Source organism: Phycodurus eques, chromosome 23 (assembly GCF_024500275.1).
Source record: "Phycodurus eques isolate BA_2022a chromosome 23, UOR_Pequ_1.1, whole genome shotgun sequence".
NCBI lineage: Eukaryota > Metazoa > Chordata > Actinopteri > Syngnathiformes > Syngnathidae > Phycodurus > Phycodurus eques.
The window spans coordinates 1,156,964-1,172,887 of NC_084547.1; the positions used below are offsets into that span (position 1 = coordinate 1,156,964).

At 45.1% G+C, this 15,924-nt stretch overlaps 1 protein-coding gene across 1 annotated transcript in view; it reads left to right on the forward strand.

The window, feature by feature from the left end:
• Positions 1 to 15,924, forward strand: part of LOC133397801 (adhesion G protein-coupled receptor L3-like) — a 125,771-nt gene continuing 109,847 nt past the window's right edge. The window contains exons 1-2 of the mRNA XM_061669113.1: positions 1 to 223; positions 330 to 656. The gene's annotated coding sequence lies outside the window, so the exon portion shown is untranslated. The remainder of the gene's footprint in view (positions 224 to 329; positions 657 to 15,924) is intronic.

Here is a 15,924-nt window from a genome sequence, read left to right on the forward strand (position 1 = left end):
TATTATTGCTGTGAAATATAAATATATTTATATATTTTTTATTTATTTTTTTCAGCCCCCCCCCGCCGCGTTGTCCTTGCATTGTCAAGCGAAGCCCATGAATAATGCAGACGTTGTCATCATACCATGTGGGTCCTTGAGGCACTTGCAGAGATGCTGGGCATGCAGGCGCATCTCATGTTTGCTGCTAGGTGGAGCCCGAGTATATGACGAGAGCGGCGATGTGTGTGTGTGTGTGTGTGCGCCCCCCCCCCCCCCCCCCCCATCCCCATCCCTCCCACTTCCACTCTTTCACCTACCCACACTCTCTCTCTCTCTCTCTCTTTCAGTCTTTGCTGGATACGACTCAGCCGGTGCGCACAATGTGCTTCGTGCTGTAAAACGTGCGGTTTGTGCCCTCCTCCCACACCCCCCCACCCCCCTCCCCCCCAAAAAAACCAAACAAAACAAAAAAAAAAACAAATACAAATCTGGATATCTTTTTTTTTATTTATTTTTTTATTGTTTTTATTTTTTCAATTATTTTATGAGGCACGTGGGATGTAAGGCGCGTGGATGCAACCTTCATTGTGGTGCACCCCCCACCGGAGCTGGATATCGACCTCGTTTTGGATTCCCAGGATTCGGAGCTCGCCGCTTGCAATCGGGAGGACGCGGTGAGTGTGACAGCAACGCGTTGCCCTTCTTCTTCTTCTTCTTGTAATAGCCATTAATGCCACATTTGCATTTGTGTACGTGTATTCACATGGTGTGTGTGTGTATGTGCGGTGGGGGGGGGGGACTCGGTTGTGTTCCATCCCTACGGTGGCTTTACAGTTGCACGAAGAAGGACAGTGAAGGACCATCTGGCATCTTTTGATAATCTACATGAAGTGCAAGTTGTTTGGAAAGCACTCGGTTCAAAGGCAAAATAACCTTTGACTCCTTCCCTGTAGGGACAAGTGCGATCATGGAATAAAACGTCCACGGGAGGTCGGTTGCGGAGAGCTTTGTGATTTGAAGCAAAATGAGATGAAATGGCAGAATTGTGCAGGATTAACTGGTGTGTTTTGTATTTGTAATTCTAAAGATTTGTGTGCTATCCTCACATGGTCACTCATTTAGCAAGGCAATGAGACATTTGCTCGGATTTGGTGTGTTAAGATGAGGAACGTTCACGACAATCAGATTTTGGGTCCCCCGACATGCAAATTGGTCAGCGTTTGACAAACGGCAAATTAGGAGAAAACACACTCGTGTCCAATTTATCAACATTTCCATCAGTGGCTCCTCCGCGGCAGACTTGTTTTACGGGGCGAATACAAAAGCGACACAGTTCGGGTACACTAATAGAGGTTAATTTATCGCCGCTCCGGTTGAGGAAGCGTGTTTTTGTGTCTCGGATTAAGGCGACGACTGCATGCTGTGGTGCGAAGGTCCGCTTGAAACGGCCGTGTTGTGATTCTTCATTCAAATTCTCAATTCGAAATTAACGAGGGCTTCCCGCTACTTCCAAAGCAAACTTGTTCTCGAGCTTTTGTCCCGTTGCTACCAAATTTCGATCACTTACACGGGACGAATGTGTGAAGCTAAATGGTCGTGTGGGCGGAGCATGGCAGCCAAGTTTGATGATTCGCCATGAAACCCAATTTAATAAGTTGAGTTTAAAAATTCAGCCCCCCCCCCCCTAAGCTAGTTTGACTTAGCAACATGATGGCATGTCTGTCATGAGGAGACCCACAAAAAAAGCCATGCTCAAAAACACACAGGCACTCTGCCATTTTGCCAAGTGTCCATTTTAAGGTGATTTTGGCTCATATCCGGGGTCCTTTAGAGACAAACCCGTCCGATAGATTTTGCGGCCTGTCAATCACAAGTAGAGCTTCGAAAAAAATCTTAAAGCCATGGCGAAAAAGACATTTTGGTTTGAAGCAACCATTTTAGGATCGCTGCAAAAGAAGCAAGGAGGGACCAGTATCCAAACTTGTCCTCTGGATTCGAAACCGTAGGCGGAGGAGACCCGAGGCCCAATCTTGACCTTCGTTGACATTCTGGTAGATACATTGCGCCCCCTACTGGTATTATTGTACTGCATCTGACGCACCTCCCAACTTTGAAGAATCCCTGGTAGGCGTGTCCCCACGAGTCGTCCTTTTCAAGATAAATAAGCAGCACGAGAGTCTTTGCTTCCGTTTCTCATGCCGTGTATTAGACTTTTCATATTTAGGACATTTGGTTCAGTATGAATACAAACTAAATCTCCGAGCATATTTGGCCTCCCAAAAAAAAAAGTTCCAAGGAGCTTGGAATTCCGGCAAACAAGTGGGTCACCAAGGCAACCACCGCCGTAAGCCTCTTTCCTGCAGGGAATGTGCAACATCCCAACAAGTCCACTGGCCTGTTTAGCTCAGCCCAAGCTGGAAATTTCATTCTGCAAGGGAAAAAAAACAAAAAAAACAAAAAAAAAGATACATAAATATAGCCTTCAAACTACTACTAGAGCACAACTATTTCCTTTGAAAAATCCGTCCTAGTTATACCTGATCACTGACAGCAGTGAGTGAGATGCCGGACAGGTTTGAAAAGCAGAAGTCAGTCAGAATGACGGGGTTCTCGATGACAAACGAGGCCGTGCAAATCCAAATGATCTCTCGGAAGTCGAAGAAAATTCAGAGAAGCGAGGAAAGTGCCGAGTTTGAACCGATCTGACGACCGACGTAGTCGTTTTCCCTTGACTGCGTTCAAGGACATCGAGCGACGTCGCGGCTATTTAGCGTGATCTGAACGAGCGAAATTGTACTTCATTTTTTCGGACGCGATAGCGTCGCGCGTGTGTATCCTTCGCTGGCAGCACAATATGACAAGTATGAGGGGAATTGAAGGACCTCTCTACTCGCCCGACGTTTAGCACGCAGTCGGATGAGATTGCCGGTTGACCGTGAAATCAGCCTCGAGCTGCTAATTAAATATCCATTGTTACACTCGCGAGTCGCTCGGTCACGTTCGGAACGGAGTCAGTCAGCGTTAAAATTGGAGTTGCGAAGCCGGTGGCAACATCTAGTGTTTTCAAAAAAAAAAAAAAAAATTATAAAACAAAATCATACATATATAACGTGAAGGCCCGCTGGTTTAATCATCTACGAGTCACCCCCTGACACTTTGCGAAGTCGTCCCCAGCGGAGTCAAAACATTTAGTCACGCTCAAACATCATCAACGTTGTAACTATTGCTGCTATTGACAATATGATGGGACCCAAAAATGGCAGCGCAGCATTTAACAGCGCCGGTAGCGTGAGACGGTATCCAAAAGCGATCAAACTGACAAAGCCAGTTTACGAGCCTATAAAAGTCTGATATATTTGTCCACACGGGTTTTGCGCACGTTTTTTCGGCAATATCGCTGACCTTTTCCCTTTTGTATCGCCAACCTCCGACCAAGCGGGCGAATTGAAACAAAGATGCAATGCTTCTCCGCGACTGGAGCTCGGAGGCAAGTTAATTTATGGCCTGTTTGGGAGGCAGGTTCGGGCCTGAATGCAAAATAAGGTGGTGCACCTGCAGCCGCATACAAATGAATGGAAACGGCGGTTCGTGTTTGCGCCTCACCACCGGACCATCGGGACCTCCTGATCTGACCACTAATTGCCCAGCAGCGGGAGATGAAGATTTGTATTCTGTATTTGCAAGGATGAGATGCGGAATTGCTCACAATGCAATCGGCGTTCCCTTTTCGCCACTTAAGCCACACGGGAAAAGCCAAACCCCCCCCCCCCCTCCCCCCCGCGCCTGTACCATCACCGCATCCTGTCAAAACACACAACACCGCATTCTCACCATTTGCCACAAAATGTTGACAAATGATGACTTTCTTCCCGCACTAAAAAGCATTCTGAATGATTGCACACCCTGCTGAATGTCACTTAAATGGAAATACCATTCTCCCATTCATACTTGAGAAGATTTACAGAGTGTAGTAGTGCTTCAGTGGGCAGGTAATTAAAAGGTTTTCATGCAGGTGGATAACGCCACAATGGAGCTTGTATTATGTGGGGCCCTTTCTTCTGGCTTTAATTAAACCGCGGTACATTTGTAATGCATTAAAGGAGGACGCATTCGTCGGGTTTATCCGAATCTGATTCCACTTGTAGCTTCCGAATGAATCGCAGCGCTTTTGCCTCGGAGCAAATTGATTCTACTAATCAATAGCCTCGGATTGGACTCAGGAGCGCGCGAGACGAGGCTCTTCCAGGACGGTTTCGTCGAGAACTGGGAATGGAAAGAAAAAGCGCTTTTCAAACACCCGCTGTTCTGGTCACACGTCGCCGTGCCACCGTATGAGCTGTGGAAAAATAAACAACTCCTGCCAGCCCTTTGTCATCTCGGGAGTGGGCAAAGCGGCATTGACGCACCGCCTCAACGGAGCAAAGCCACTTAAAGGACTGCGCATTTTCACCTCACCTTGGAACTAATTGACTGCCTGGGAGCTGGCGTTTTGAAAAGTGCTGACGTCTTTTGTTTGCTGGCGCGCGCCGGCCGTAGACTGAGATTGTTCTGCGTGCTATACAGCCGCCTGTCGCTCCCTTCGTTCGTGAGCGGCAGGCGGCCTAGCGCGGGGGCAGTCGTCCGCGGGGGTAAAATGTTCGTGGCGAAAGGGAAAATATTCGCACGAGTACAGCAATCCGGGAGGGGCCGCGATAATGGCTAATATTCATAGTTTAAACCATAAATCTATCACTAACCATGCATCCCAAAGCATTCCATTTATGTTCACAGTACTTCCTTGGTACCAATTCCTATTTAGACAAGGCTTTGGCACCATCTTGTGGCATGCTAGAGTGTCATAGAAAGAGCACAAATAATGGAAAACAGGGTACCAAAATAAATAAATAAATAAAATAAACTGATTCTCCACAAATTGGAGACGTAACAGCCGAGCAACAATCATAGATCTTGTTGGACATTGACAATTCAACACCAAGATGAGGAGAGAAGTGGGGTTTGGATGTCAAACATCCCAAACCCAATTTTCTGCTCAACTGCAAAAGCTAAACTCTAGACGTTTTTAGATAAGAGCGCTTGGTTTTATTTATGTATTTATTTATTTTTACCTTACACATCCTACTAAGGTATTATCGCTTTTGTTTTAATTGAGATTTAATTCCTGGCTGTATGCTAACAGATGTCTGCTTTGTTTTGGTTATTTATTTATTTTTTCATACTTTTTGTTTAGCCCAGTTTCTGCATCGTATTCCCTTTCCGCCCTGCCTCTGTTACCGGTACGACAGCCGAAGGAAATGTCAGTGTCGGTAAAAAAAAAAAAAAAAAAAAAGCTGAGAAAAATCATCACTTCTTGCGCCCTCCTCTAAGCGTTTAAAAATTACAGCGAGCTATGAGGTCTCCGAGGTCCAAACGGTAAATTTTTATGATTTGTTTTGGCTCACTCCTGCATTACCGGACACAAGGGAACCTACGGTGGCCCTAAAGCGACAAACGGCGGTGAATTCCCGTCATTAATTTGTGTGTTTCGGTTCATGGTCAGTCCTGAAATGTGTAATATTGACTAATCTCAGCAGTTCCATTCAACAGTCGGAACCCTTCGGGCAATTGTCAGTGGTTCCTGTGATGCGATGGCGACTGGCAACTGTGGGATTTCTTAAACTGGTCGCCGCAAGACTGTAATCAGTCATTATGTCAAAACACAGCCCCACGAGTGCCACTGCGGCTCATTCAGCCAAATAATAAGCAGCAGCACACATGATGGCACAGGCGCGCAGGTAGCGCGGGACTCTCTTCCTGCGCAGGGACATCAACTCGTCCCCCCCTGCCCCCCCTCGCAGTGGACGGGGTATTTCGGATGTTCCCCGGTTTACCGAAATTGCCACCTCGAAGTCGGCAGGAATTCCCAACAATCCCACGATTATCATTTCAGGTTGTTTCAATCTCAAGTCTTGGTCTGGAATTTCTATCTCGATGAAGGACAAATCCAGAAATGTTTCCGTATATTCTTTTTTTTTTTTTTTTTTTTTTTTTTTTCGGCGTTCCAAAAGATACCCTCAGCGGAATTCAACGTTACGGCGGTGCAGCAGGGCTGCGGGCTCAGAGTTTTGTCATTCCATAACAAGTGCGTTAGGGTTAGGATTAGGGTTTTGTTTAGGTATAGGGTTTGTGGGTTAGGTAGTTGGTGGTTAGTTTTAGGTTAGGGCCAGGTCCTTAAGTCTTCTTTCACAAAGGGGATAGAGTTATGTTTGTGTTGAGTGTAAAGGTTAGGGTAAGTTTGACGCTTTGAAATCAGAAGACAAGGATAATAGTTTGTTCAAGTATTGTTTAAGTTGGTGTAGAAGAAGGTTTTGGAAACATAAAAATGCAAAATCGCAACATTATTATTGAGCAAAAGTCACGGAGGTGGACGAGCATGATTTGCCCGGGGGCCTTGAGTTTGACACCTATGCTGTACATTTTATCATTGGGGCGATCAGAATGACAAAACGGTCGGATTTGACTTGTCCGATCCTCTTCCGGCTGTGAGGCACCCATTTCCTACTCCTTTGCAAACCCATAATATGCATGTATATCTTTCATGATTCTCAGAAGCAGTGAAATGAATGTTATTTGCTCGCCGACCGCTGCGCAGTAATTAGCTCACAATGGTATGCGAGACGACGATTGATAGGAGGATTAATCTCATCAAAATGTTAAGCTTTTATAATCTTCTCATGGACCCCTTTTACCCTCACATACATAATAAATGTTGTTAAAAGTCAGCCCGGGGGGGGGGGGGAGAAAACGGGCGTCAAACTTCTGCGTTGACTGCCACGCACGAGCGGGGGTCAATGTAGGGCAACTCTTTATGGAATTTCTGCCCACAATGATTAATAAGGTTAGTGTAGTTCTAGCCAGCCGAACGCTCGAGTTATCTGTAACCGCCATTGTTGCGTTTTCTTTTAATTCCCAGTGCAGAACAGGCCCTCCTAATGAACAGCCCATCATTGATTGGCAAAGACAACAAGGATTGCTTTGTTCCTTTTTATTCCTTATCTATTCAGGCGTTTCCTGAATTGTCTCCCGGGCAACTCGGCACCAGCGGTCCATTTAGCCAAGGTGTCGCTAATGAGCGCCGCGAAAGGCCAGGCTCCTGCAATCTTGTTGATGTTTTAGGGCCGGCGCGGCGAGCCAGCTTTGTGTCGGAACACAGCTGGAAAGCCCTTTTCCCGCAATTGCGGCGTAGCAGAAATAATTGCTCCTGCAGCTTGGATCCAGCCGTGACACGCAGGTAATCTGCTAATTTATGCCTCTCGGTTGGCGTTATCATCGCTCAAAGTTGTGTAAAACGCGAACAACGCCGTTTGTTGTATTTGGCGGAAGCAATTTTCATTTCGGATTTTGAGTCTCGTTAAGTTTTGCGAGTCAACAGTACATATCCGAGCTGGAACATCTGCACGCATGATGTCATAGCAATCCCCGGAGAGAGCTCTGCATCGGAAGACACTTTTAATGATCCTGGCGGGATGAAATTGAGCAGGAATGAAGCGATTTCTGTGCATCGATTTTGCCCCTTCACGTCTGTGGATACACTGCAGGCAGGCAAAGACGATTGCAACCTTCTCTATCGCTGCACTGCAGGCAAACAGGGAGGAGGACTCCGAGGGGGCTCCGTGCTCTGCCTTTCCCTCCCCCCTCCCTTCCCGCCCCTTCTTACTGAGGGGACAGCATGTGCGTCAAACTGCCCTCACATCCAATTAGGAAATGCGACTGAAATGAAAAGGAATCGGGGCAGGTCTGGACAGAGGCTATGCAAACGCTTCACAATTTGAGCGTCTCCTTTTCAATCTGTTTCTGACAAGTCCTTGGAGTTAATTCATAAAACAGTGATGATGGGGTGTGTCAAGGCGTCCGGGCCACAATGGGGTAGAATAATGTTTAGGTTCAGGGTTAGTGGTGAGGGTGAGCTTTAATTTTCTTCGGAGTTTGTTTTGTCAACCCGTAACAAGGGGTTATTGGTTAGGCCGCCACCCACATAGTCCTTTCATAATAAGGGGGTTCGGGTTATGTTAGGGTTAGGGTAAGCATGAGGCCTCCACCCTCAGTTTTGTCTTTCCTTCTCAGTGCGGTTAAGTGTAAGATGGCGATGACAAGGTGCAACGAGGCTTTTTGGGCCGTGCCCCCACGTGCGCACCGATCCTTGATTTTTGCAGGATGTCTCCCCACCACCTTGATTTCCTGCAGGATTCCTGGCTTGGGCAACAGATGCCAGCGTGGCTCTTGTTTGTTTGTTTTCCGCCGTCGCTTCCTCCTGTTTTCTTGAGAACTTCTCCGGACCGCCAGCCCCGCGCAATCACACCAGCAGATGCGCCAATTCGTCATGCATAAGAAACCCCACTCCGGTGGCCATCTGTCTCGCCGCGTCTGTTAGCGCGCGGCGACAATTTGTTTTCGCGTACAACTTTAATGGCATGCAAAATATGCCGAACTCATCTCATGACCCTTAAACCTCATTCTGAAACCTCATTCCTGACCAGGTTGGGAGAGCGGGAAATATGCTGACTGCTAACATTTATATGGTCTGTGCTGTGGGCTCCTGTGACACAGTTATCTAAAATAGATAGAATGAATTATTCTGATGAAATTTGACTCAGGTGACCTGATCCCAAGAATACAAAAACAACAGCAACAAACATTCCTGCATTTATAGTCAAGCGAGGCTTCTGCTACAATCAGTCAATCTTACAAAATTCCAGCCATACAGAATATATATATATATATATATATATATATATATATATATTCTAGTATTTATGTCTGGGTTATTTTAGTGCTACAATAAGGTTTGATTTGGTTTGGGTTAGGACTGGCGTTTCTGGTTAGCTTTTTAGTTTGGTTAAGGTTTGGAATGAGGGGTTTGCGGTTTATGTTGGGATCGATTAGAGGTATCGGTTTTGTTAGGATGAGAGGTTCTGGCTGAGTTTAGAGTTAGGCCCGGGGTTGGTGTTAGGAATTTGTGGCTAATGTTGAGTTCGGTTCAGGGTCCGGTTTGAGTTTCTGATTCGGTTTAGAATATTCAGGGTTTGGTTCAAGATTGGGTTTGGATTTGATAAGTTGTTCTCAAAAATGAAGTCGTGCCAACTGTTCTGTCATTCATGATTATGCTTTCAGGACTTTAAGGATGAATGGTGATAGGTTTAAGACCGAGTCTGCTATGTAAACTCTAAAGCTCCAATGGCTGTGTGTGGAACCGCAATGCTAGGGGAAAGAATCGCCAGAGTGGTGTTGGTTCACTTCACTAGAGTCTCCCATCTGCTCGTGCATCAGTTCTCGTCCCACATGCCTGCATTTTTGGACTCCGGTTTATATAACCGCTTTCAAAGGACAATGGAGGATTTTTCCGTGACAAAAGCATGGCTGGATTGACTGACTTGCATATCCAGTCGATGGTGAAATCCGTTGCCTTCTCGGTTGTTGCTATCCAGATTTCGAAGACCGGGTTGGTGCTTGTCCTCGTGTTTTATTTAAACAAAACATGATTCGCCTAGTTACTTGAGAGCAGATGCTGTCAAAACGGTGCCTTCGCATGCAGTAATGCAGCGCAGACTTTCCGCGGGACGGCGATGCCTGTCGTTCCTCGTCACGGCTCCGACTTCTCCTCGGGCCCGCGTGTTTAATATGAATCTACAAATATGATTTAGTGGCCGGTTAGCCTTGGGGCTCGGAGGTTCCATCGGCGATGCACTCCAGTGTGTACTATAAGGCAGACAGCATATGTAGGTGAAGGTTATCTCTGATGCAGTACATGCGGAAATGGACATACAGTAGCGGCCTGCAAGCAAGTAAAGTGGTTTAAAGGTTAGAGTCCAACCAGCAACATCATTAAGTGCTACTATCCACAATGCATGTATAATTAATTTGGGTCTTGACACAATTGCTTATTTCATTTCAACACATACATTCATTCTGTATCACTCTCTGATACATGCACTGCCTGCTAGATTTATGTCTGAAAGGAAGGCTATGTTTTCTTCCTGGTGGCATTATGTGTTTTTAATGCCCTCGGTAAGTCATTCCTCCATACTTTAGCCATTTCATCAGCTTGGGCATAGTATTGGTTTGTCTTGAGTGTGGGGGATTCGGGGTTCGGTTTAGATTGGTTCAGATTATGAGTAAGGTGTTTGGTCAGGTTTAGGTTTAAAGTTATGTGCTAGGGTAAGGGTTATAGCTTAGGTTTCAGTTTTGGGTTCTGGGTTAGGGTTACGGTTTCGAGAAAGTGGTTAAGTTTATTTTAGGTTTTTGGATGAGGTTTAGGTTTGGGGGTAGGATTCAGGTTAGGACTGGTTTAGGGTTGGTCACTGTACGTTTTCTTTACTACTTTGGGGTTCCGTTTTGCATGAAGTAACATTGAGGCCTTATAAAATTAGGACATTTTCCTCATATTCCTACTTTGTTCTCATGAAATTGTAACTTTTTTTGGACTCAATTGACTTCATTTGAGTGGACATATTCTTCTCAGTGTGGCCGTATGAATGGAGATAACTTTAGTTTCTGGCCATTTTATTCAGACACCGCCCGATGGAGTCTGTTTGAGGGAGGCGTTTATTTATCTTTAGCAGATGCCTCGCGAAGGCCCCAATATCAGGGCCCCCCCCCCCCCATAAGGTAGAGAATCTGCAAATGATTTCAGGTCTGGCTCAAGTTACCAGTCGTTTACTTCTGAATCGTGTTTTCCGCTTGCAAGCTCGTGCGCCCCGCTCCAACCTCGTGTGCCCCCGTGTGCCGCGACCACTCCCTCCCACTCACGAGCCCCCCCCCCCCCCCCCGCCCGCCCGCCTTGGCAAATATGCAACTTGACCCTCGGCAACTTCTGAGGCGCACTGAACGCAACCTTGGCAATGGGCGTGTGTTTCCAATAAAGGCTGTGCGTATGCGTGTTTATTTGATTCTATCTGAGGGTGCGTGCTCTGGGTTCAATAAGCATGTGTGTCGCGGGTGGGTGGCGGTCGGTGGAGGGGTGGGGGTCCGAGGCGCCAAGGACATGGCTTGACAGGTGTGTGCGCGGCGCCAGAAAGGTCCGCAAATTCGAAATGGATAACGGCACAATGTGGCTATTCAGGCACAGAAGGAGACAGCCGAGATATCGCAGGACCCCTGTGAGTAGGAGGAAGGGGGCAGGGGTCGTGTGTGGGGGGGGGGGGGGGTTTCGTGTCAACATTTCACCGTGCCCAAGAAAGTCGTAATTTTGTGAGTGTATTGATTTTATTTTTACAAAAATAAAGTCTGATGTCTTAATCATAAGAGAATGAAGTTGTACTTTTACCACAGTTCATTTGTGACTTGACAAGAATTAAGTAGTACCGTTTACAAGAATGAAAGACAAGGCTTTAGCGGCTTTGGGAGTCTTGATTTTTCAAAAAGAAAGTCGTACTTTTTACAAGAAAGAACTCTCAGCTTTACAAGAATGAAGTCAGACATTTACAATAACGACGTTATGGCATTACAAAGTTTTTCGACAAAGAAGTCACAGTCCTCGAGAAGAAATCTTACATTTAGGAGACGAAAGCCATATTTTTACCGAGAGGAAATCATGAATACATTTACAAGAATGAAGTCGAAACATTTACAATAATTAATGTGTGTCTATGAGAAGTAATTCATGTGAAGTCAAAACTGACTTCACATGAATAAAGCTGTGCCTTTTATCAGAATGAAGTCGCGGTTTAACAAGAAGGAAATCGTAACAAAGTTGAGGCTTTTGTGGCTTTGGGAGTCTTCATTTTACAAAAAGAAAGTAGAAAGAATGAAGTAGCGGCTTTACAAGAATGAAGTCATACTTCTCCAAAAATATAAAGTTGTGACGTTACAAAAACAAATAATAAAAAAAAGGACGACAAATGAGAATACATCTTTTTACAAATTTTACAAAAATGAAAGTCATACTTTTACCACCATTAAGTCGTATCTTGACAAGAATAAATCGGAACGTTTGCAAGAATTAACTTGACTTTATCTCAATCTTACAAGATGAAAACTGTTCTTCGACCAGAATGAGGGCGTGGCTTTACACGATTGAAATCAATGGTTTTCCAAGAATGTAGTTGTGACTGATATCGTGGTCCCTAAAATGATGATGTTATTCTCTAAGAATTTCGCGTTCTTTCTCTGTAATATTCTTTTCCTCAAGCATGTAAAGGTCCGACTTTCCAAGTAGGATTGCAACATTTTCCCTGTAATATTACCGCTGTATCGTTGTGAAGCTATGACTTGTTTGTCTTCAAATTCCGACTTTATTCCCATTAAATGACAATTTTGCTCTCGTCCTACTATGATTTAATTCCAGGAGTAATTTTCTTTTTTTGTGTGCGCTTCAGTGATAACAGGTCTATCGCTGCCTGTCTGTGTTTTCTGACATTTCCCTAGCTTAGTCTTAAAAGTCTTTGCTTCCAGACTTAATTTGCTCTTAATCAGGTTTGTGTGTTTGTGTGTAATTCCCCATGCGGAGAGCACTTCTATGACTCACCGGCCCGACGACGCTAATCCTCGTCTCGCAGCGCTCATCTGGAGTGCCGCCCCCCAACCCCACCCCCCCCCCCCCCCTCTCCCCCGTCCGTATCTCGACGGCCTTGACCGCCGACCCTCCGCGGATACAAACGCGGAATTTCAGCGTTAAAGTCAAATGCTAAACGGTTGATTAGACATGCGCCCGACGTGCGCCCCCTGCCCATCCCCCACGTCAAGGACCCCGTGGTGTCAAGTCCTACTCGTGTCACCCATACAATTTTCCCCTCTATTGACTTTTATGTTCTCTTACAAGGTTGATCACAGTGGTTGGGGTATGCGTGTATTCTAAATAAAGACAAATGTGACTCGCATAACAATATTCCGCCGCTGAGATAAACGGCTTGTGTGCTCATTTTTGACACCTTGTTTTGGCGATTTGCATTCGGCGCCTTTCCGACATTTCGAGTGGAGCATCTTAAATATCGTACCTGTACGAAGAAATGAGCAGTTTAACGAAAATGAAGTTGTAAGTTAACAAGAAAAAAAGGCTGAGCTGCAAAACGTTTACGAGAACGAAGTTGTAATATTTCAAAAAAAAAAGCTAAATTACGAGAATTAACTCATTGCTTTGCGAACGTTTACATAGTAATTGGAATAAAAACAAGCTGTAGATTTATGAGAACACTCACACTTTTGTGAGAATTAAGTTTTAGCCTTGATTTTTACGTGGTAAAAGTCGCACTTTTACGACAATACCGCCGTAGCTTTACGATAACAAAGTTCGGCGTTTATGAGCACGTTGCGATATGGCAAAAGCGTAATTGTAGGTTTACCTGAAATGGTAATCGAAAAAATAAAGTACTAGTTAGAATATGGTCCGCGGTAATTCATTGAACTCCACAACGTCAGCTTTACAGATGCCACGGCGGCAATTAGTTGGGAGTAGGGCATCGGTAATGGGGTTCTGTCCTGCGTCGGCTTTGAATCGCACAAACTTGTCAATTAGCGCGTGGCCTCAACGAGGTCGTTTAATTCGGCCTTTTGCCGGGAGCAGCCGCGAATACTCGCCGCACGGGCGCGCGGGTCACTAGGGGGCTCAGTCGCTGTGGCGCCCGTCTCGTCCCGCGTTCACCTTCCGCCGCCCCGCTCTCAGCACATTTTCCACTCGGCTGACAAAATAAGCCGCACTTTGATGAGCTTTCGGCGGGACCCGCGGTGCTTATGGCTCAGTAAACGCTTTTATAGCGAGACGCACGGCCGGCTCTCGACTGGGATCGGCCGCATGGCGGCTTCTCATATGTTGTCATATGTTTTTACATTTCTTTAGTTTCCTGTCGGCAGCTTTGTGATGGAACCCCCCCCCCCCCCCCCGCAAATGAATATTTCTAACTTTCGCCTGGAGGCAGTAGAAGAGGCATTTGCCTGAATAGTCCTGCTTCCTTTCATCTTGATCGTTTGACTACGCTGTGTCCTTGATGCGGGAAATGCTTTTAGACTATTGAGCGCGTGAATGGAGCTCTTTGGAAATTTTCTGCTACACTGCAGAGAATGAATACACACCCACGCTGTTTTTCGTTTTATTTAAAAAAACACATACTTTGTTTCTTTCTGCGTGTCGACCTTTTGTTTATTCAGGTCGCTGAAGGCAGATGGCTCGCACTATAGTGTGGCTGTGAAAACAAACGTTTTATTTTGTTTTCGAGCCAACTTGATTTATATTTTTGGTTTGATGTATTATCTATCTGTGTTTGTTTTAATTCCGTATAAGACATGCATTTACTAAAAAACTTTTAAATATGAGAACAAACAGGCTTTTTAAGTCTGCAGCGTAAACTTCAGCTTTACAGATGCCACATGAGCTCTTTTGAAGACATACAGTAGATAGAATAAAACAAAGATAGAATAAAACAAAGGGCTCGGAAAGCCCTTTGCTGAGAAATCGTTTGCGACTTTTACTCATTGTTTTTTTGAAAAAGGCCACCTGCAAAATTCAGCGCCGTGAAAAAGAATTTTCCCCCTTTTTTTTTTGCATAGTTTCCCCATTTTAATAATTAAGATCATCATTATTGGGGGGGGGATGATTCAAACCCACCTGGCCCTGTGTGGAAAAAGTAATTCCCCCGCCTTGTTAAACCATGAATTAACTGTCTCATCCATTTTTTTTTTTTTTTTTTTTTTAAAGCTGAGTTCATTTTCACTAGCCACAGCCGAGTCTGCTTACCTCCAGATCTGTAAAATGAAGAAATCATTTTAAAAGAACCTGTCTGATAAAAATCAATGGTCAAAAAGCTGCAAATTTCATGGTCCAAAGAAATTTACAAACATTAAGAGAAATCAAGTCATTGGCATCTATTAGTCTGGAAAAGGTTACAAAGCCATTTCTGAAGAGTTAGGACTCCAGCGAACCACGGTGCGAGCCATTCTGCACAAATGGAGAAAACGTCTCAGGAGTGCCCAGCCTACAATATTGACCCCAAGAGCACAGCGACAACTCATCCGGGAGGTCACAGAAGGAACACAGGACAAAAGAAATTCAGGCCTCCCTCGCCTCAGTTACAGTCAGTGTTCATGACTCAACAATAAGGAAGAGACTGGGCAAAAATGGCATCCATGGCAGAGTTCCAAAGCAAAAACCACTGCCGGCCAAAAAGAAAAGGGTATAAAGGGTTGTCTTACCTTTGCAAAAAGAAAACAAATCTGAATGATTCCAAAGACTTTTGGGAGAATATTTGATGGACTGACGAGACAAAATCTTTTGGAAGGTGTGTGTCTCGTTACTTCTAGTGTAAATGTAACACAGCATTTCAGAAAAAGAACATCATACCAAAAGTCAAACAGGGTGCTCATGTGATTGTCCGGGGGCTGCTTTTCTACCTCAGGACCTGGACAACGATTGATGGAACCATGAGTACTGTTCTTTACCTGAAGGAGAATGTTCAGCCATAGGTTTGTGACCTCAATCTGAAGCTCACACGGGTTCTGCAGCAGGACAACAGATCCAAAACAAACACGAATCCAAACTCTATTTGTCAAGAAATTGTGTGGAACCTTGTGGCTTTTCCTTTTACTTCAGTTTTACAGATGCCACTTCTGCTCTTCATATAATTTAAGACATCATTTATTCAAACAAACATGACTCAAAAAGCCTTTTTGCCAAGGAATTGTGTGCCTGCTTGAAGCTTTTGCTCATTTTTGTTTCTTTTTTAATCAAAATGTTAGCTTCACAGGTGACACATGAGCTCTTTTTATCCGTTTAGTCGTCTAAACTGAATATGACAACGTCTGTACGAAGAGAGCGAGACAGACTGACATTGACGCGAGGGAAAACAACATGCTCCCCCCCCCCCGAAAGGTGACTGCGGATGGCCGCCATCAAAATGCTAATGCCGTACGGACGGGATATTTACTGCGTGGCGGTAATGTACTTTAAAACGGGCTTTTTGCGCGCCGGCCCATCGTTGA